Consider the following 23,759-nt stretch of genomic DNA (forward strand, 5'->3'; position numbering starts at 1 on the left):
CATTATTGCTCAAAGCTGCAGGTGGCCGATTATTTTTTTGTGTTAAAAATATTATAGTTTGGTGTACTTTCAATTTCAAATATATTTGTACAAAACTGACAATTTGGCTGTTGTCCTATCTAGTAGACAATGAATGGAAGTGAATTTCAGGGGCCAAAAAGATCTACGATACTAACGTAGAACTACTTCCTCTTTGTTTTATATAAATCTAACTTCAACTTTCAGATATACTCTAAAGTTTCAAACCATGAGTAGTAGCTTATATAAAATGCAATGAATAATATATTTTGATTTATGATTTTAAAAAAAGTTTATATGGTGTCTTTCATAGCTTTGCGTTAAAATTGTTTTTATTGTGCCTCCTCCTAGATGTGTTACAGTCTGGTTGAATGGGGCATCGTTAGATAGCAGCGGTATCGAGTTTGTTGCAAGACCAGTTGGTATCTATTTCCCGACCATGCGCTGATTCAGAGGAGGACCTCCTCCCTTACTGTTCATTCGCTTGCTTTAAAACTCTGCTTCTTTCTCTGGCCGCTAGTGCTCTGTTGTCTATGTGTGTTAATTGCAGTAAAGGAGGAAAGGATTTTCTTTCCTCTACACAAACAATCTCGCATCTTTCTCACAGTTTTCTAGGGGCACATGAGCGCGCGTCGTTTAAAACTGGATCAACCGAGGTTTTCTTATAGCTGTGAATTTAAAAATTATCGAATCTTCCTCGAATTTCATGGCATATATTTCATTTGGTATTTACTTTCAAAAGAAGAAAAATGTGAGGACGACGTTCCTCCCTTCCCTCCCCCGAGAAACCGCCACTGACTTTTAGTATTTGCAACATTATTAAATGAAGTTGTATATTTTTCAGTTGAAGAATGTGATCACAAAATTCGTTAAGTCCATTTTTATGAAAGAACTTACCTTTTGTTTTATCCACTGGTCTGCGGACTGAGCGAGTTTTCAAGTGACGTGCACAATAACACGAACTTCTAGACAGGTATTGACTTTGTTTTGGAAGAAAATAAGCTTCAAATATAATAACAGCGTTTTTTTTAAAGTAGGTTATTTTACGAAGGTTTATCAACATGTAGGTTATTTAGCGTCTGAATGAGATGGAAGTGATAATGCCGGGCTCCAAGACCGAAAGTTACCCAGCATTTGCTCATATTAGGCTGAGGGAAAACCCCGGAAAAAACCTCAACCAGGTAACTTGCCCCGACCGGGAATCGAACCCGGGCCAGCTGATTTCGCGGCCAGACAAGCTAATCGTTATTCCACAGGTGTGGACGACAGTGTTCTAAAAAAAAAACATTTACATATATACATAAATCATAAAAATGACCAAATGGGCTAAAAGAGTAAGTTTTGAGATCGCATTTTTCAACTGCTTCTTGCAAACGAGCCTAAGAATTTTGATAAAATGGGGTGGAACTACGAAATCCTGTCCAGAGAAAGCAGTTTAGGTAGGTCTTGTCTTTGCTGAAAGTCATTTAGAGTGTTAAGTAACCAGATTTTTAGGGCTCAATTGTTAAGGCATATATTTAAATGTAGAGTTCTGTTATTTCGCGCAACTTCATCTAATGTGCAATGTTGTAACTTCGGTCATTTCTAATTTTATATGGTGGTTTTTAAATAAAGGACCACACCTGTGGAGTAACGGTTAGCGCGTCTGGCCGCGAAACCAGGTGATCCGGGTTCGAATCCCGGTCAGGGCATGTTATGTGGTTGAGGTTTTTTCCGCGGATTTCCCTAAACCCAATATGAGCAAATGCTCGGTAGCTATTGGTGCTGGATCCCGGACTCATTTCACCGGCATTATCAACTTCATCTCATTCAGACGCTAAATAACCTAAGATGTTGATACAGCGTCCTAAAAAAAGCTAATGTTAGGGAGGGAAAAATTGTCGTGACGATCAGAGGAATTTTCAGAGATTTTTAAAAGTTTGTGCAGATATATATATATATATATATATATATATATATATATATATATATATATATATATATATATATATATATATATATTTGTACCTCCATTAGCGACGTCAGAAACGTGGGAAAGTAAATATCAGCAACAATTGACAACAACAGACCTAGTCTCGTTTGAAAAAAGTAGTTTTCACTTCAATTGAAAGAGGAATGAAGGGAAATAAGGTTGTTTGAATTGATAGCGGGTGGCCTGTGAAGAGATACTGTTAATCAGGATGTGTCAGTTGTTTGTAAAATATCATTATTCTTGAGTTTTAAGGGTAAATAATATTACAGATAAATAATGAACTATTTAATTAACTAGTATTCTGAAGCTAAAACTGTCTTGTGAATTCCATAATAGTTGCTTCGTACAGATTTTTTTTTTCGATTTTAATTACAAAACAACATTTTTCTTACATATTTATCACAACAATTGTTGCAAATCACGCCACTCTTGTAAATTCTTCAAGACTGTATACTAGGATACATGATTCAACTGTAAGCAATGAATTTCGTAAAGTCTTATGATTTGTAACAATTTTTGTAACGAGTTCGTAAGAATTATGTACTTTTTAGCTAAAAATTGAAAAAACAAAATCTATACAAAGCAATTAACATCACATTTTTAGTTTCAGAACACTAGCCAATTAAAAAAATGTGACTTTTGAATGGTTCATTCTCTATTTGTAATATTCTTTTACCCTTGAAACTAAATAAAAAAGGTATTTTACGTACAATTTCAAATTAGTGTAACTCTGAAAATATTGAGATTAGGACACATGTTTATATGACATTTTTAGCTCTGAATGTCTTCGGAAATACAATAAGCTCCGCAAGTAGCGGTAAATCCTCGTGAATCATCCTGTATAAGTCAAAACATAGGTAACACGTCGTTTAGAATCGGGATATTGAATATTCCGACATCTCTATTTGATTATACTAAATCAGCGTTACTCAAACTATGGTCCGCGGACCACCTTTGGTCCTCGAGGTCTGCCTTTTTGGTCCTTCAAAAAAGGCTGAAGAAAAAATAAAATTCAAACGAATTGTGTATCACTCTATAGTTGAAAATCTCAGTGTTTGAAAATGACACATGACAATCGCCTTCCACTTTTTCTCCCAGTACTGACATTTTCTGAATATATAACCCTATTAGTCTACTGACTTCCCACTCTACTCTGAACAACAAAAGAGGGATTTAAAGCACTATGAATAGGTGTTTCTCGCCATGTTTTCCCTGCACATCTGGCACCGCCCCTGTAACCCAGCCAGTAACCACCCAAATTCATAACAGAGGACCGAACCTTTTCATGTATGTATGACTTTCTTAATAGTTTTGCCGACATCCAGTCTGCACATTGAAATGGTCACGTGCTGTACGTCGTACACCAATAATACAACTCTGAGGTCACAATTTGAAACTTATATTGCAAGTAAATATGACGAATTTTCATGGGTTCGTGATCACTTTCATTGCGATATTAAAACTAAAAAACTTTCAGACTTAAAATGAAATTTCAAGCGGAAGGTATGGTTAATTTCTGGACCTCATCACAAGTGAAAAGAGAGTATAGTGAACTGTACAATGTGCTTTAGAGATTATAATTCAGTTTGTCTCTACGTATCTGTGTGAGAAAGGGTTTTCATCACTAACTCTAATAAAAACACAGTAGGCTTCCGAAATCAGCTCGATGTATGTGACGATCTCCGACTTAAGCTTACCAGCATACGTCCAAGTGTAGAACAACTGTGCAAGAATCGGCAGGCTCATCCATCTCATTAATGCGAGTACCAACATTTACTTATTTTTTTTTAGTTAATAAGCTAAAGATTATTCAAACTCTAATATCTTGAATTATTAAAGAAACAAAAATTAATTTTCTTCTATTAATATTAGCTTAATTAGTTAATACTTACGTACTTACTGGCTTTTAAGGAACTCGGAGGTTCATTGCCGCCCTCACATAAGCCCGCAATTGATCCCTATCCTGAGCAAGATTAATCCACTCTCTACCATCATATCCCACCTCCCTCAAATGCATTTTAATATTATCTTCCCATCTACCTCTCGGCCTCCCCAAAGGTCTTTTTCCCTCCGGTCTCCCAACTAACACTCTATATGCATTTCTGGATTCGCCCATATGTGCTACATGCCCTGCCCATCTCAAACGTCTGGATTTAATGTTCCTAATTATGTCAGGTGAAGAATACAATGCGTGCAGCTCTGCGTTGTGTAACTTTCTCCATTCTCCTGCAACATCATCCCTCTTAGCCCCAAATATTTTCCTAAGAACCTTATTCTCAAACACCCTTAATCTCTGTTCCTCTCTCAAAGTGAGAGTCCAAGTTTCACAACTTAATTAGTGATACTAATATAAAATTAATTTAATTTCATTAATTTTAATTAATTAATTCTATTTAAAAATATAAGTATACTGCTATTAAAATATGCTACAAAAATGATAAATTTGTTTTCGAAGGGAACAAGAGTAAGATGGTCCGTGGAACTGTTCTGACTTAAAAAAGTGGTCTCCACTTCAAAAATGTTGGAGAAACGCTTATACTAAATTATTTTCTGATCGGACAAAGACAGTTAGGAAATAGTTAGCTGATTTAAATATCGAGTTGGTCAGAAAAGTGCGTCGCATTAGTTTCAGATAAATGTTATTGTTTGCATTTTCAGCCATATAGATTCGGAGAATACACTGATGTCGTAATGTACGAGCAGTACATTCATACATGCATGCATTTTGTTCCTTTGTTTGTAATATCAATGGCTGCCTCATCGGCGTGAGTAGGTAGTGCCTATGAACAGGGGTGTACATTGGCTAATCGAAAAAATCTGTGAGAGTATTAATAGGTTCCTCTTATGTTGATTATTGTAAGGCTTTACTTATAAGTTAAAAAAATATTAACAGTAGTAGTTAATTTACATAATTGAAAGCTACTACCGCTTAATTCCCAAATCCATCTTTCCAGCTGAGACAGTAATGTTTTGGCACAATACAAGCAGACAGGAAGGTAAGCATTGCTCAGTGACGGATTGTGTACAAGGCAGGCATCACACAGTTTACGAACTTTCGGCTCTCGCTGGTTGCTTGAAATTCACGACTGATGCACACTCCCTTACTGTAGCATTCAAGAGTTTTTTTTTTATTAACATACCAATATAATTCACTGCGGGCTAAAGCAGGGAGATGCACTATCACCTTTACTTTTTAACTTCGCTTTAGAATATGCCATTAGGAAAGTTCAGGATAACAGGCAGGGTTTGGAATTGAACGGTTACATCAGCTTCTTGTCTATGCGGATGACGTGAATATGTTAGGAGAAAATACACAAACGATTAGGGAAAACACGGAAATTTTACTTGAAGCAAGTAAAGCGATCGGTTTGGAAGTAAATCCCGAAAAGACAAAGTATATGATTATGACTCGTGACCAGAATATTGCACGAAATGGAAATATAAAAATTGGAGATTTATCCTTCGAAGAGGTGGAAAAATTCTAATATCTTGGAGCAACAGTAACAAATATAAATGACACGCGGGAGGAAATTAAACGCAGAATAAATATGGGAAATGCGTGTTATTATTCGGTTGAGAAGCTTTTATCATTTAGTCTGCTGTCAAAAAATCTGAAAGTTAGAATTTATAAAACAGTTATATTACTGGTTGTTCTGTATGGTTGCGAAACTTGGACTCTCACTCTGAGAGAGGAACATAGGTTAAGGGTGTTTGAGAATAAGGTGCTTAGGAAAATATTTGGGGCTGAGCGGGATGAAGTTACAGGAGAATGGAGAAAGTCACACAACACAGGACTGCACACATTGTATTCTTCACCTGACATAATTAGGAACATTAAATCCAGACGTTTGAGATGGGCAGGGCATGTAGCACATATGGGCGAATCCAGAAATGCATATAGAGTGTTAGTTGGGAGACCGGAGGGAAAAAGACCTTTGGGGAGCCCAAGAGGTAGATGGGAGGATAATATTAAACTGGATTTGAGGGAGGTGGAATATGATGATAGAGAGTGGATTAATCTTGCACAGGATAGGGACCGATGGCGGGATTATGTGAGGGCAGCAATGAACCTTCGGGATCCTTAAAAGCCATTTGTAAGTAAGTAAGTAAGTAAGTATACATTTATACATATATGATCTAGTCCTTTACACTGGACATAATATCTACAGTTTCTCATTAGTGGCCAAAATTCATGATTACGAAATTAGTAATAGAGAACAAATTAATATTTCATACTGCAGATTACAAAAGACTAACTCAAACGTTTCTGTTGTGAGGGTGAAATTATATAAGAAGTTTCCCAATCAATATTACAAAATTTACCAACCAACATTTTTAAAACTAGATTTTATAATTGGTTTCAAGGAATTCTGTTTTGCTGTTAGTGAGCTTTTAAACACAGAATCAAATTTTATTTTATTTTGTTTTATTGAGGAATTACTTGTCAATAAGCTTATTACGTACAATATATTTAACTTTATTTCAATCGGTAATTATGTATGGAATTATAGGATGGGGTAGCTCATTTAAATCCAATTTTAATCCACCTTATTTATTACAGAAGTAAATAATTAAAATATGTCTTCATAAACCTATTGATTTTCCATCTCAAAATTTGTTTCTAGACTTTAATGTACTTAGCGTAAGAAAAATTTATTATATTGTATTAATAAAATTCATACATAAAAATCGAAATAATTTTGAATTGTATTCTCATAGTTATGAAACAAAAGGTATGAATTCTTTAAGATTGTTTGAACCAAAATGCAACACTGTTACAGTATTTAATCATAGTAGTAATTAGGCCCAAGAATATATAACAAATTTATATTTAAATATCCTAATCTTGTCAATTCTAATAGTTCTAGTATTAAATTTAAAAAGTTATGTATGGATTTCATAAAAATTGAAAAATTGTAAATTTAAATTTATATACTATAATTGCAAATTGTATTGTATAATTATTAATTATAATTGTATTGTATAATTGTTAATTTTAATTCAGGAATCCACCCCCGAGCACGAGTTCTACTCGTTCAGTCGCGAGCTAAAGTTTCTTTGTATATTTTGTGTTACAATTATTAGCAAAATAATAAATAAATAAATAAAATAAATGAAATTGTTTTTTTAAATACATAAGTTTAGTTAAATGTTGTTACTATTAATAGAATTGTTATAATTAATTTTTCTTGTTTTAATTAATTTTATTTTTATTTTGTGTTTTTGAAATGTATCATATGTGACGAACCTATTGCTTTTATGTCTAATGATCTAATAAACTGAATTGAATATATAGAGTTCAATTTGTACAGAGCTTTCTCACCCCTGACTCGATGTTTGCTTCATTGACTCGCAGTAGAAAAATAAACAGCACACGGACAACATGTTCCCCATTGTCTGTGTGTTTTACCACGACTGTTAGTGAGTTTACAGCGACATGAATATACGCTTATATAATTTTTGAATACCTATAAATGCCTCAGTCACTTGACACATGATTTTCATTAGAGAGGAGAAATATTAACTCTATTCAATACCCAAGTTATATTAGATAACAAGTGATAATGTTCAATATAACAGGAATAATTTACCACCCAAAACTCACGAAAATGTTCTTGCCGATGTGGTGTGCAGTTTCGTATTTCACGTTAATTGCAGCATCAGTACAGCAGCAGGATTTTATGGTTTCGTGCTTGCAAGAAATTCAACTGCATGTAAGATTGTCTAACATTGTCATTTCTTGGTGTCCAGTTTCAAGCCAGAGGGAAAATTTTGACTCTCCAAATCCTATAGGCGTACGGTCTGACGATTTCACAGAATGGAGCTACGACAGCAAATTCACAGCAATCCTTACGAAAGTATTCAAAACTTTAGATGGAACTCTTGTGAGTGTATCCTGTGCTAATAACAATTCATATGAAAATATATTTCATAACAGTTACGACACCTACATTCTTATCATTCACCATAAAAATACGACGAACATTGTAAAGGATGTGAGGGCTCAGATTGTGAAATTAAAGGAATACAGTGAGTGGAACCCACGTGCGATATTTATTGTGTTGCTGACGGAGGCGCTGACTCATCAAGAAAAAATAGCTGAAGCCTTGCTTTCAGAACTGTGGAATTCGTCGTATATTTCAAACTCTATTGTTTTGAGTCCAACGGTAGATGCAATTCTGAAAGGTGACTTGAACACAGCACATGTAAAACCTAGAGTCAACTTATACACTTCTTTCCCTTACAGTCCACCAGGAAACTGTGGAAATACTCCTAAAGCTTTTCTAATTAATCAGTGGGTTGTAGACAACAATGGCAACTGACGTTTCCTGGGAAATGCAATGTTGTTTCCAAATAAAATTCCAAATGATTTTCATGGATGTCCCATAAGGGTTTCTGGTTTCGTTCAACCGCCGTTCGTTGGAGAAATAAAGAATTCTTCAGAAGGCGGCGACCAATTAATCTACGAGAATGGTATCGGAGTCCGAATTATCGACGTATTCGCAAAGCATATGAATATGTCTATAAGATACATGCCTCCTAATGCTGAGAAGTGGGGAGACCGTCAGGAAAACGGATCTTGGACAGGTGTGAGGGGTGAGTTAATTGAAAGGAAATCAGATATTACAGTTGTAGGAACTTGGAATTTATGCCATATAATCAAAAATGCAGAGTTCAGTGTAACATATGTGATGGGTGAAATTAAATGGTTTGTCCCGTGTGCTAGACCTTATCCTCTTTGGTTGAGCATCATCAGAGTGTTTCGTTATGAAGTCTGGATCATAATTTTTGTGTCTCTTCTCCTAGTGTCGACATTCACTTGTTCTTTACTGAAGATAAGGTCTATTACTATCCGTCACAATTGTGAGTTCAGGGTATACAATACATATGGAAGTTGTTTATTCAACATGTGGGGACATATTCTTGGAGCGTCACGAGCAAGTCCACCAAATTGCATTCCTGTTAGGGGATTTTTTCTGTGTTGGTTGTGGTATTGCTGGTTTATCAGCTCAGTTTATCAGACTTTCTTGGTTGGATATTTTGTTCATCCAGGTTTACTACACCAGATTTCGTCAGAACAAGAGTTAATTAGTTCGGATGTGGAATTGGGAATTGATGAATGGAGTATAAACACATATCCAGAACTAGGAAAACTTCCTCACGAACGTCGAAACTACTGTGAAGATTTAGATGTGTGCGTGAGTAGGATTGCCTTCGAAAAAGACGTTTCTCTTATAGGTTCTCTAGTAGACATGAGCTATGAAACACTGAAGTATATGGACGGGTACGGGAACCCTATGATTTGTCAATTAGATGAAATTTACTCTAATCAACACCATGTAGTAACAACAGTGATGGGTTTTCCGCTTCTGTATCATTTGAATGTTATGTTGTTAAGAATGGTTGAAAGTGGATTAGTGGATCATTGGTGGAGTGAATTTCAGTTCAAAACAGAGCTCTCGCTCTCAAGCAATTTCCAACTTCCAGAGGGTGGATACGTCTCTTTTTCATTAAGACACCTACAGTCAGTGTTTGTATTTCTGCTTGTGGGTTATGCCATTTCGATAGTGCTGTTTGTTGCAGAGTTATTGTCGAAAGTGAATCATTTCTAATGCAATACTTTCTTGATATAATTGAGTTGTTTTAATGTGTGATATTTTATCTATAAAGGAACGTTGGTGGAAAAATTGATATCTCCTTTTTATAAATAATTTTTAAAATAATTTTGTTACCTGATGTTTTGTATAGTCACAGTGAATCTTCTGTGAAAGTCACTGCTATTATTATTATTTTATTATTATTATTATTATTATTATTATTATTATTATTATTATTATTATTATTATTATTATTATTAACACACCATACCTCGTAGGGACGATTTTTCGTAGAACCTAAGTAGAAACCCACAAAACCAATGTATGTTTACGTACAGTTGAGGACCAATCCTCTCCCCGTCCACCGATCTGCCATCGAATAGTTTTTTTTTATTTTAGCCCTTTTAAGAGATCATATTTCAAAATTAGACTATTATGATCTTTTTTTACAGTGCAGTAGTTTTCTGCATTAAATACGTTGTGAGAACGTGATAAGAATACTCTACTATAGGGTAAGTGAAGGTATTAATGCTATCAATTCAAACAATCAGTTACAACTGACCAGAAATAAGGGTAATATTATTGATCTTTTACATACTGGCCATTTATAGTTTTTCCTGTGGAATGTACGTTTCAAATGTTGTAATTATGACAAGGTTTCACAACAATACAAGTAAATAAAAGTATGACGCATACTGGCGCTGTTGCAGTAAACATAATAACGCCACTTATTTTTTTAGAAGAAAGAAACATGTTTATAAGCAAAAGTAACAAATGTAAGATCATGTTACAGAATTAAACAACTACTGTATAAATGATTATAAACAACACAGAAGTCTCAGTACTCATTACCGCATAACTTTAAAAATTCACTATCAGTGAGTGGTGCACAACCGTTTTCTATTGTTTTATCCATATTGCAGGTTTCGTAGTATCCAAGTCTGGTCGATTTTCCTTAATTTAGGGACGATTAAACTAACAACTATTGTTACATACTAAATCAAAGTTTATTCTCGCAGCGAGATGGCGTTATTACCAGCAGTCGAAAATGAATTCTATTTTAAATGAGATAATATTAAAATGGATTTGAGGGATGTGGGATATGATGATAGAGACTGGATTAATCTTGCTTAGGATGGGACCAATGGCGGGCTTATGTGAGGGCGGCAATGAACATCCGGGTTCCTTAAAAGCCAGTAAGTAAGTAAGTAATTACTATAATATAATATTATAAATTTTAAACAATATTCCATTAAACCTAAGAACACATATATACGAATTTTTCATAATATTTCATCATTCACTATATTTCAGATTCAATTCTCTGTACTTACTTTATGCAGAATACAATATTCACTTCACTGGACGATCAGCTCGAGCTGATCACTTAAAAGTTGTTAAAACTCACACTAAAGACAGAAATCCAGATTTTGAAGAAAGGTTCCTCTAAACACCATACTTCTGCGATTATGGCTCTCAACACAGATTTTCACGTAACTAATTATAAAATATTAGATGGCGTTTTAACCTGCATGACGTTAATACCTTCACTTACCCTATCTTCCAATGTTGAAAAGAAATTTGACAACATTTATAACTATTCGTTCTTAAGCCTGTAAGAAATGTAATTTCTATAAAAACAGCGAGAGGAGGTTGTAAATAATTAAGAGCTTGACCGCTACACTCGCCCTTCTGGGTCTGACCACGAATAATTACCTGTACGGTATTTGCTCCCTTATATAAAAGTTTAATTTCTTCTGGTATTTTGTGAAGTTGTTAGGAGTAAAAACATGTTCTTTAAAATGAGAAGTTTTTATCTTTGTAGTATCGAGTAAGAATGATTCGGGAAAGTGAAAGTAGTTTATCTGAAAGAAAAATAGCCGATAAATTTAAATGTGGCAAACTCAGATTAATTCAGTTTTTCAGTGGAAAGAAACATTATTAACGAATGGAATTCCATTGAAAAACTCTGCGACTGGAGAACATATAGTAGTAATATGCGTTACAAGAGCGGTGTGTTGAAGTTTTCATGTTCGAGGAAAAGTTTGAAAAAGCGAAACGTAGTTGAGCTTTGCTTTTTTAATTTCCGAGAATTGAAAGAAAACATACAGCTCGTGTATCGTACATTATTTTGTGCGAAGATCGTTTATTACATACCTGAAAGAGGAATTTGTAATTAGTTGCAATGAAATATCCATTTTGGTTTCTGTTCAATGACGGCAAATTTGCAAAACAAAAATATCTATCTTCAACATTGTTGCTTTAAAATGTTTTCTGTGTTTACTATACTCCAGCAGGCCGTGATATACGTCTGTCTTTTTTTCCCCCAATCTATGATGAGTCTGGAATCTTGTTAATTTTTTCACGGCTTCCTTAATGTTACTTGCATTACAAATGCAGTAGGCTAACTTTTGTGGTGTTGTAGAGTTTACTTAATTTTTGCAAATATTTAAAAACAATAATTAACAGTGCAATTTAGGTGTATTTTTTCATTGAAATATTACTTTTCGGTTATTTTGTATACTTTGCTGTTTCATTAATGTTTTCAAAAATAAATTAGAGTTTGTATGGACCGAGGAACAAAATTTAGGCCACCTGAATTTTGTTTCTGGATCTGTACATTGTCTTGATGTATAAAGGAGAAGTTACCTTAATTTTTTGTAATGAAAATTTTCAGTGATGGAACTCAAGATATGAATAATTTATCTTTTGATGTATCCTTAAGCTCTTGATGGTTATGTTAGTACACATTATATTACTACATTTTTAAACTCAAAATTTAATTTCTCTTTTGAATTTTATGTGTGTGAATTTAATCTGTACTAGCATACGAGTAGAAAAATAGAAAAGTGTTCGTATGTGTGTAAGAGGTAATCTCAGAAACTACTTAACCGATGTGGACACTTCTATTCACCATTGGAAAGTGTAGTTGGTCCAGTTCAGGCATGGGCATTATGTTCCCGCGCGGACACTGCATACACCAGCCCTTCACTTTTCCCTCCACAAATATTCTGCCTATCTGCGTGTACGTACAACAAGCAGAAATTAAACTCGGTACCATAACATTCTAATCATTGGTATGTAAATTGGTGGAATATCTTATGTATAAAAGTCAATGTGGCTGTGTGTGTGTGCACTGTATACAAATCTATACGCTTTGACCGATGTTTTCCAAAGTATGTACATTTAACCTTCATAAACAGGAGAAAAATAAATTAACGTTAAATTATGGAAAACAATGAAAATTAGAAAGAAATACTTTCAAACTTGCATGTATAATACTAAAATGACCTGTTCCACAGTCAATTGTCTTTTATTTCTGTTATATCATGGGGCCGTGGGAAAAATAACACAAAATGAAATAACATTGTTGATAGAATATGAAGAAATGTCACCGCATACTTAATACTGAATCACCAATAATGCTATTGCGAAATGCTGAACCACTAAAATTATGCAATGGAACAAGAGTTGATGTGAAATAACTTATGCAAAACGTAATAGAAGCGACAATATTAACTGGAAAAACGATAAATGCTTTTATCTCACACATTCCTATGATACACACTAATATAACTTTTCGATTTTAAGCAATTGCAATTTCCAGTGGGACTAGCATTTCTAATGACCATATTAAAAATAAAGCTAAAAAATAATCGTTCACTGATGCAGAGTGGGCAGATCTAAATATTTGTATACATAGACTATTTGCGTAAAATAAGGGAAAACAAAGAATTGAATGCTTATGAAAAATGAATTCGGTGTTACTTTTGCCATGTTGCTAATGTAGTATGTGAATGTACGTACGTAAGCTCACTGAAAATAGCAGTGTATTAATTCTAAAATATAAGTATCTTAAAATATTCTTCTTAATGTTCGAATATGTGTTATTGCTAAATTATATCTGTATTTTCATGTCGCCAATGTACAATAGTATATATGTTAAGCCTACTGGAAAGAACGATCTGTTAATTTTTAATATACGCTTCTCTCAAAATATTATTCAAGTCCAAAAATCATTTATTGCGAGATTATACTGTATTCTGTATATAAAATAAAAATGATATAATTAATATATCATGTATTTGTTACATGTCATTTTTCAAGTCATATTTAAAAACACCGGATATGATTTAAACAGGTGTACAGCGGTCAAGGGGTGAAAAATTCTCCACTTTATATTATATTATTTTTTATTTGCATATTGATTCTTTTCTACGATCGATAAAGAGGTAAATTTTAACTCACTATAACATCCCAAAGGCTAAAGAATTCCCTATTTACCGTTAACTGTCTTTAACCGTCAAGCGAAAGTACACATGGACAGGAAATTACGTGAAATGTATGTCAACATAGCTTTAGATCAATGTAGAACAATGAGTCAACGCTAAACGGACATAAAGGGACCGAGGGATATGTTTTTGTTTAGCTAAACTACAAGACAAAGCTAATTAAAAACATAATCAGTAAGACACATGATAATATTTTTTTTTCTTTTCGGTGTCTGATCTTCAGCTATTTTAAATTGAGTTAATCCTGGCAGGCGTTTTGGCTAAGAAGGTCACTAATTTGTATAAGTGACGCTATGTAAAGATTCATCTTTAGGGACGAGGAAAGCTTAAAGACAGTAATTCGTTTTGGTATTCTATAGTTGAGTTGCCGAGATGTCCGTAAATCCAGAAGCAAAAGAGAAACCCTGGGCAACGCCGGGTGCTTTCACCTAGTAGCGAATAAATTGGAGATTTCGTTTTAGTTTCCGAGAAACATGGTAACAAGGCTATATTATTATTATGAATAAAGGTAAAGCTCAATGTCTCAACTGTTTATTTGAGATTTATATGAAATATTATAATATCAGTCTGCAGTTCGATCTTGAACATAAGGACTTTGTCAAACATAAACTTATACTAAGAGTTGAAAATAGGATTATTAAAAATGGTTTATATTAAAAAAATAGTTGTCAAATCGATAAAACAATGTGTTATTTTAATTTAATTTATAATACAGGTTAAAATAGTGAAAACGTTTTCAAGAATTTACAACAATAATTTGTTAATGGGTCCCACGCTGTGACGTCGTGGTGTAAGGCATCCTGTTTAGGACTCTCGTTACGGAATGCGCGCTGGTTCGAGTCCTCCTGGGGAAATAAATTTTCTCATGAAATTTCGACCAGTGTATGGGACCGGTGCCCACCCAGCATCGTGATGCACTTGGGGAGCTACGATAGGCAGCGAAATCCGGTTGCGAAAGCCAGCTATAACGGCTGGGGGGATCATCGTGCTAACCACAGGATACCTCCATTCTGGTTGGATGATCGTTCACCTCTGCTTCGGCATGTGGGCGTGAGGCCAGCAGTCGGCTGGTCGGTCTAGACTTCACGAGCTGTAGCGCCACGGATTATTTATTAATTCGTTAATGAAAAATCCAACCCACAATCACTACTGTAGTCGTGTCACTCTTATTTCCGGCAGCCAATCACGTTGCAGGTCGGCTACATTTAAACGTGTACGTCTTGTCATTCGTTGCTGATGACCTTATGCATTTCCTAAGGCTCTGTAGATACTGTGTATAATCGTGCGCCCTTTTTGATTCTTTCGTTGCCGTTCGCGGCAAGCAGACGAAAATTATCTCTACCGCACGGTTAAACATTATCATGTCGAACCTACTATGAGAGACATTCAATCGCACTTTAATTTTTAGAATTCATGGATAAATGTCTAAGGAAAGCATAGGAATAAAATTGAAATCAAAATCTTTTTTGGGAAGTGAGAAAAAAATTACGAACTTTGAAGTGACCAGTTCAAAATAGACATTGTCACCCTTAAAAGTTGATAAGCGACAAACTTTTTTATTTTTCACGTTAGTTGGGGTCAAAACGAAATAAATGTTTAGAAAGAATGGAAATTACTTTTAAAAGTGATTGATACTCAAAATCTTTTCTGGTTTACGAGTTACGGCGAGTTAAAGAAAGGAACGATTTGCAGGTAGTAACGATGAACAAGAAGGGGTGAGCAAAATGAACTATATTGACATACTACTGCAAGATGAATTAAACTGGTCCAAAGCAATAGATAAGATGTTACACTCACACAAGAAAACAAGAAATGAAAGCGTGTCTTGCAGTATGTCCCTTTCTAATAAATGCAATATATTATAAAGTAGTAAAGTGCAATAAATAGTAATACACACAGCTTCTCCTTAAATTATACAGTTCAGATAATAGCTAGTATCTAATTAAGTTATATATAATTATCTAATAATACAATCAGTCATTAAACACTACTTTTCTGTAAACTTATAGGAAAAGAAAAAATCGTAGGACATTCTGCATATGGTAAAATTAAATAATATTTACTTACTTACTTACAAATGACTTTTAAGGAACCCGAAGGTTCATTGCCGCCCTCACATAAGCCCGCCAGCGCTCCCTATCCTGTGCAAGATTAATCCAGTCTCTATCATCATACCCCACCTCCCTCAAATCCATTTTAATATTATCCTCCCATCTACGTCTCGGCCTCCCTAAAGGTCTTTTTCCCTCCGGTCTCCCAACTAACACTCTATATGCATTTCTGGATTCGCCCATACGTGCTACATGCCCTGCCCATCTCAAACGTCTGGATTTAATGTTCCTAATTATGTCAGGTGAAGAATACAATGCGTGCAGTTCTGTGTTGTGTAACTTTCTCCATTCTCCTGTAACTTCATCCCGCTTAGCCCCAAATATTTTCCTTAGCACCTTATTCTCAAACACCCTGAACCTATGTTCCTCTCTCAGAGTGAGAGTCCAAGTTTCACAACCATACAGAACAACCGGTAATATAACTGTTTTATAAATTCTAACTTTCAGATTTTTGGACAGCAGACTGCATGATAAGAGCTTCTCAACCGAATAATAACACGCATTTCCCATATTTATTCTGCGTTTAATTTCCTCCCGAGTGTCATTTATATTTGTTACTGTTGCTCCAAGATATTTGAATTTTTCCACCTCTTCGAAGGATAAATCTCCAATTTTTATATTTCCATTTCGTACAATATTCTGGTCACGAGACATAATCATATACTTTGTCTTTTCGAGATTTAGTTCCAAACCGATCGCTCTACTTGCTTCAAGTAAAATTTCCTTTTTTTCCCTAATCGTTTGTGTATTTTCTCCTAACATATTCACGTCATCCGCATAGACAAGAAGCTGATGTAACCCGTTCAATTCCAAACCCTGCCTGTTATCCTGAACTTTCCTAATGGCATATTCTAGAGCGAAGTTAAGAAGTAAAGGTGATAGTGCATCTCCCTGCTTTAGCCCGCAGTGAATTGGAAAATCATCAGATAGAAACTGACCTATACGGACTCTGCTGTATGTTTCACTGAGACACATTTTAATTAATCGAACTAGTTTCTTGGGAATACCAAATTCAATAAGAATATCATATAAAACTTCCCTCTTAACCGAGTCATAAGCCTTTTTGAAATCTATGAATAACTGATGTACTGTACCCTTATACTCCCATTTTTTCTCCATTATCTGTCGAATACAAAAAATCTGATCAATAGTCGATCTATTACGCCGAAAACCGCACTGATGATCCCCAATAATTTCATCTACGTACGGAGTTAATCTTCTCAAAAGAATATTGGACAAAATTTTTTACGACGTCAACAAAAGTGATATTCCTCGAAAGTTACCACAGTTGGTTTTGTCCCCCTTTTTAAAAATAGGTACAATTATGGACTCCTTCCATTGTTGTGGTACAATTTCCTTTTCCCAAATAGCAAGTACAAGTTTATAAATTTCGCTATATAATGCACTCCCACCCTCTTGTATTAATTCTGCTGGAATTTGATCGATACCTGGAGACTTGTACTTTTTCAGATTTTCTATCGCAATTTCGACTTCTGAAAGCGTGGGTTCGGGTATAAATGGCTCAGCAGTTTGTATTTCAATTTCGTCCCGATCATTTCTATTTGGCCTATGTACATTTAGTAGTTGCGCAAAATAGTTTTTCCATCTGTTTAGGATTGATGGAGAGTCTGCAAGCAAGTCACCATTCTCATCCTTGATCACGTTTACACCTACAACAAATAATAAACATAAATTCGCTTTAACTTAAACAGTTTTACATAATGATGTCTATATAATTAGCCCAATTATTGTTACGTAACTCTTACATAATCATGTACTACTTATTTGAGCAGCACACTTCTATAAACAAATTAAAATTCCACACTTCTCGCCTAATTCAGAAGTGCATTTTCTGTTTATTTCCGATACCAGCTTTCTTATGTCCGATGAAATGTTGTTTCCTGCAGAAAAATAATATCTAATGGAAGACCTCAATTGGCAATAATTCAAAGCTCATTGAAGTACATTTTTCAAGACAGTAGCCTATATAAGTGCAATATGAATATTGCAGTAAATTTCTGTCTGTATGATCCATAAACACAGGCATAGATACGAACTTGTGATATTCTTTTTTATAGAATGGTAGCCTATGCAGAACACAACTTCTCAGGTAAAAAGTCGAATTCGGTAAATTTTGGATTTAGGATGTTTGTCAATTCAGGTATTCAACTGTAACTGTGATGGTATATTTTCTGGGTCTGATGAGGGTTCTGCCCATGGGCAGCAAACCCAGCATTATCCAATATTTCCTATTTCCTTCCTTCCTCTTATTTTCCGCATATGACCCATATATCTTCTTGTCGTCTATCATCTGACGTCTTCTTCAGATCCATAATGACATAAATGTGATCATAGTAACTCATAATTGGTTAAGAATCAATAAACAATATATAAATTATACACAGAATGAGTATGGTTGAAATTTAAATTGTTCAATAAATTAAAATTGTCAAATGATGTGACTTTAGCTTGTTATATTGTGAAAGTTGTACAAATATTTCCTATGGAAGATATTCTCACGTTGCGAGAGTCAGCTTCGCCGAGATTTACTGTAAACTATTGTAAGTATTGTAAGAAGCTAATTCGGATATAAATTTTGTATCTGTTTGACAATTTTTTAAAAATGTTTATAGTATAAGACTTAATTAATGGTGAGGATTGAGGAACTCATTGTGTGCTTTGTGCGGGCTCGGCTGTGACTGAATTATCGCGTCGTGTTCACATGGTGTCCATACATGCTGATGTACGTCATATGACGTCTGTGATGGGGTGGAGGTTATATGTGTGGGTTCAAGTAAGGTTTGCCTTTCAGTAATTAATTGAATAATTTGTGTAGTGGGTTAAAGATGAATTACTAATTTGTTCATTTTATTTCCATCCAGTAGCGGCAATAAAGTTATTACAAAAAATCCTAGTGTTCCCATTTTGAAAACTCTAACCCTTTTGTGGCCAACCCTTATGCACTGTGTCACAGATGTCAATGTCCAAGGCACTATGTGCAGAGATGCACTCATTACGAATGACTAAGTTTCCCACAAAAGGGAAACTGAGAGGTGGAATTTAAACTGAGAGAGATTCAATTCGACATCGGAACTGGAATCCGGTGTGGCTTAGTGGATAAAGCGTCAGCACGTTGAGCTGAAAACCCGGGTTGGAGTCCCGGTGCCGGAGAAAATTTTTCTCCGTTCCACCCATCCTTCATCATATAAGACGAATGTCAAGTAAACATAGGCCTACTGCCAATCCTATGATCGAATCCATTGATATTGAATGACCTAGTAGTCCATAATTTAACTTTTATATAAGTTATTTTTAGGAGAACTATATTAGTTGGGAGACCGGAGGGAAAAAGACCTTTGGGGTGACCGAGAGGTTAATATTGAAATGGATTTGAGGGAGATGGAATATGATGGTAGAGACTGGATTAATCTTGCTGAGGATAGGGACCGATGGCGGGCTTATATGAGGGCGGCAATGAACCTCCGGGTTCCTTAAAAGCCATTTGTAAGTATTAGGAGAACTAAGCATTCATTTTCGCTTACCTATTTTGCATAAGTTGGTAACAATTCGTTAACCCTGAAAATTTAAGTATTCTGGACGCAGTGATTGACAATGTATGAAAAGATCAAAGGTTTGAATGTTGCATTATCCTGCTTGTGTGGATTTAGACATGCGTTACTGCCTTGCGACCAGTCATTCTTTTGTATCTAAAATTATTAGGTGGGCAGTATGAAGTACTTTTAGAGCATAGGTTCAACGGTCACATTGTATTGATTTTAATGTTACGGCATAGCGTTTATTGTCTTCGTAATAAATTTATATACCATGAAATGTTTATCTTTGTACTTGAAAAGGTTTACTGCAATGCGACAGATTGGTAAAAAGATAATTGTTGTTTTATCATATGCTCATGTCACTTTCTTGTTTTGGCGTGAAACATGTTCGAAATACAAAAGAGAAAGGTTGTAACATTTTTACTTCAAAGATTTATTCCGACGTCACTCGTGGTACCATGGAAATAGAAGTATAAGATGATCATCGTACCTCGTTTTTCACAGGGTTCATCTCGTTCAATTCTCTATTTAATATGCCTCGAGATTGTACAGACAGTAGTCTTTAAAGTACTCTAATGTTCCTTCAATAGAACGGCAAAAATCGGAGACAAGTTGCCAACTAACTTAGAACTCACATAGACACTCTTTATCAGCCGCAATTTAGTTTGCAAGGACGTGTTTTTGCGTGCATTCTTAATGTTTCTCTCCTCATTTCCCCGATTCATTACATGGGTCAATTCCTGTTTGGAAAAAGTTATTTGGTTGGAGGTTTTTCCGAGGTTTCCTTTCACCAATTGAAGTAAAATTGCTGGGTAACTTTCGCCGTTGTACCTGGGACTCATTTAGCCATCATTTATTTAAATGTCATTGTTATCATTACCATAGTCCGGGTTAAGTTCACGGTGAAATGTGCTGTACACATAGGCCTACAAGAGATCGACAGTTCGGCGACAAAATTACTCAGAGCGTATTCCGAATCTCAGCGCTGAGCAATCTGATGACATCACGATGTTCCGAATTTAAACGATGACGTCACTGATGTTCCACCGGTGTCGCACCGGTGCCATCAGCTTGCAGAGGTGGTGGCAGTCTCCATCAGCCGCCATCAGTGAATCTGATTGGTTCTTGTATAGGGCGGGAATTAGCAGACGAATGACATCGTGCACTGTTGTGTCATGGCGGTGTGTTCTGCTTTAGTTCTGCTGTATTGTTTGTAATGAGCACAACGTAAAAACAATATGTTAATGGCTTATGAGCGAACATGTCAACTGACCAGTTATTACTACCGCTTCAAGAAATAAATTATTTATGCTCTCTTTTCTTTGAACGAGATGACAGTACTGAAATTTCGTAAAATCCTGCTAACGAAGCACAGACAACAACTTGTACAGCCGCCATGACAGCCATCGAACCCTCCAGCAGGTTTGTTCCGATTTTGCTGCAGCGTGACGTCATTGTTGTCCACCGGTCCGGTGATATTCGGAATATGCTGTCACACAACAGGAATGGTAAGCACAATATGCCTCAGACTGGTAGGATTGGCGATTAGGGTGGAGTTACATTGGAGACAGGAAGGAAATGGGGCAGTATGAGGAAATAGGAGACAACGTGGTAGTACTTCTTTATTCTTTTGTTAAAGATCACCACTTCGTTTGTGTTGATTTTCACAAGGAGTAATTTGTTTAAAGGTTATGAAAAATGATTTAGTTCTGAAGGACTTTATGGTAAACGTGAGAATCGTGAGAGATGAACTTCTCCAAGTTGGTTACCAGAGTTGAAATTGTGGGTGTCGTGATTTGTTTGTTTATTTTTCTTCATTTTAAACATTATTTCATTTTAATTCTTATTTATACCTTATGCCTACATTAGGACATATTTATTAAAACCACTACTTTTACCCGTGACAAAAACAACTGACAGCTTCTAGCTTGTCAGCCTTTTATGTTTCCTTAACATAGAGACAAGTGACTTGTGACAAAGTACAAGTGACAAGAGAATTAGAAGTAAATTTTGTCTGATAAGTTATTTTGACAACTCCAATTCGTATGGCGAAACTTACTGCCATTCAATAAGACTAAACTTGTAGAACAGTGAAGAAGAAATAGTAGCCAAGAAATGTGGCTAAGTGATTCGGAAAGGGAAATTGTAATAAGAAATCCTAAAAAGAAACGAATATATAGGAAAAGAGTAGTTAATTCTGGTAAGGAAAGTACACATGGATTTAATGTAAGACTGAGGTAACCTCAACAAATATGGAACTACTTTAACTGTAATGGAGGTGAATTTAAGCGAAATACTGGCCGCATTAATGCTTTAGCAGCCAACGTTGCAATTTCTTTCCATTTTTAATTTTTACATACTTATATTGTTATTTTTGCAAAAAATTCACCAAAAATAATTTCCCAATTTTCCTCGATTTATGAAGCAATGCTATATTGTGCTCTACCACCTTACTTGTCAAACTTGTCAGCAACTTACATCACTTGACAGGATTTAAAAAAACTGTCAAGGAGATGCAGTACTGAGTTTTGGTCAATTTTTGTCATTTTCTTCATTTTTAAAATACCGTGACAAAATATCTACTGTTTGTTGAGGAATACTGCACCGTGAAGATTTCACCGCTATACCTTTATTCTAAGTTAGAAATTCAGTGTATCCCATATATGTAGTTGCTATATTCAGAATGTATAATATAAATTTTTAAGTGATTTTACCGCAAATCAGAGTTTTTACTATGGCATAATTTTAATTACATTGCATGATATACACAGTCCCGTTAACTGGAGCATATTCATACAATAGTAATATACGTTACAAGAGCGGTATGTTGACGTTTTCATGGTCGAGTTCGCTTTTTTAATTTCCGAGAACATGAAAACAAACATACCGCTCGTGTATCGTACATTATTTTGTGCGAAGATCGTTTATTACGTACCTGAAAGACGAATTTCTAATTAGTTGCAATGAAATCTTCATGTTGGTTTCTGTTTAATGACGGCAACTTCGGAAAACCAAAATATCTTTCTTCAACATTGTTGCTATAAAATGTTTTCTGTGTTTACTATACTCCAGCAGGCCGTGATATACGTCTGTCTTTTTTTCCCCCAGTCTATAAATGCGAACTTAAAACAAGCGGTAAGGTTATGTAATGATTTATTTTTCATTTTAATATTTTAACAACATTATTTGTCTAACATATTGCAGTAATAACATCCGCATCTGGAATCTTGTTGATTTTTTCACGGCTTCCTTAATGTTACTTGTATCAGGAATGCAATAAGTTTCGTGGAGTAGTAGACTTTACTTAATTTTTGCAAGTATTTAAAAACAATAATTAACATTGCAATTTAGGTGAAATTGCAGTGGTAAGTTTCCAATTTATAATTATTACTATGTTAAACGTCTCTAAAAATAATATGTTAAAAGCCTAAAGCAATAAAATGAATGTCGCGCTTAAGCGGTAAGAAGAGGGAAATTGTTATGTGTGTTACGTTGGGAATACTGAATGTGGTATTTCACACTTACCGCGTATTGGTTCTGTGCGGAAAACAAGCAAATACGCACGATCTCGCACAAAATAATTTTCCATTGAATGTTGAAAATGCTGTTTCATAAGTTTTCATACAGTATCTATACAACCAAATGTTCAATGCAGTATGAATTCTGGAAATTCTGCCTGTGCTTTTTTCTATTAAAGATCTAGGTTTAATCCTTACATATCAATTTAATCTGAAAACCAAATTAATGAGTTCATAGATAAAGTATGTGGACAGCTAGGATTTATTTATTCAAAAGGTATTTTAAAGATGAAAGCAAAGAAACAAAATTAAAGTTTTATAAAGTCATGGCTGTACCTACGCTGGCATACGGAAGTGAGACTTGGACGTTAACCAAGAAGCAACAAAGCAAAATACAGACGACAGAAATGAAATTTCTAAGAAATGTGAAGGGATGTACGAAGAGAGACTTAATAACAAATGAAAACATAAGAAAAGAGTTAGAAATTTTTAATATAAATGAAAGATTAAAAGATATTATACAAAATTGGAAAGAACATGTCGATAGAATGCCAGATACCAGACTTACTAAACAAATAATGCAATATCATCCTAAAGGAAGAAGATCGCTGGGCAGACCTAGAAAACGATGGCTGGAGGACTTTGAAGACGAAACAGGCATTTGATTGCCTATACCATGAAGTGAAGAAGAAGAAA

The sequence above is a fragment of the Periplaneta americana genome, chromosome 9 (genome assembly GCF_040183065.1).
Source record: "Periplaneta americana isolate PAMFEO1 chromosome 9, P.americana_PAMFEO1_priV1, whole genome shotgun sequence".
NCBI classification, from domain to species: Eukaryota; Metazoa; Arthropoda; class Insecta; order Blattodea; family Blattidae; genus Periplaneta; species Periplaneta americana.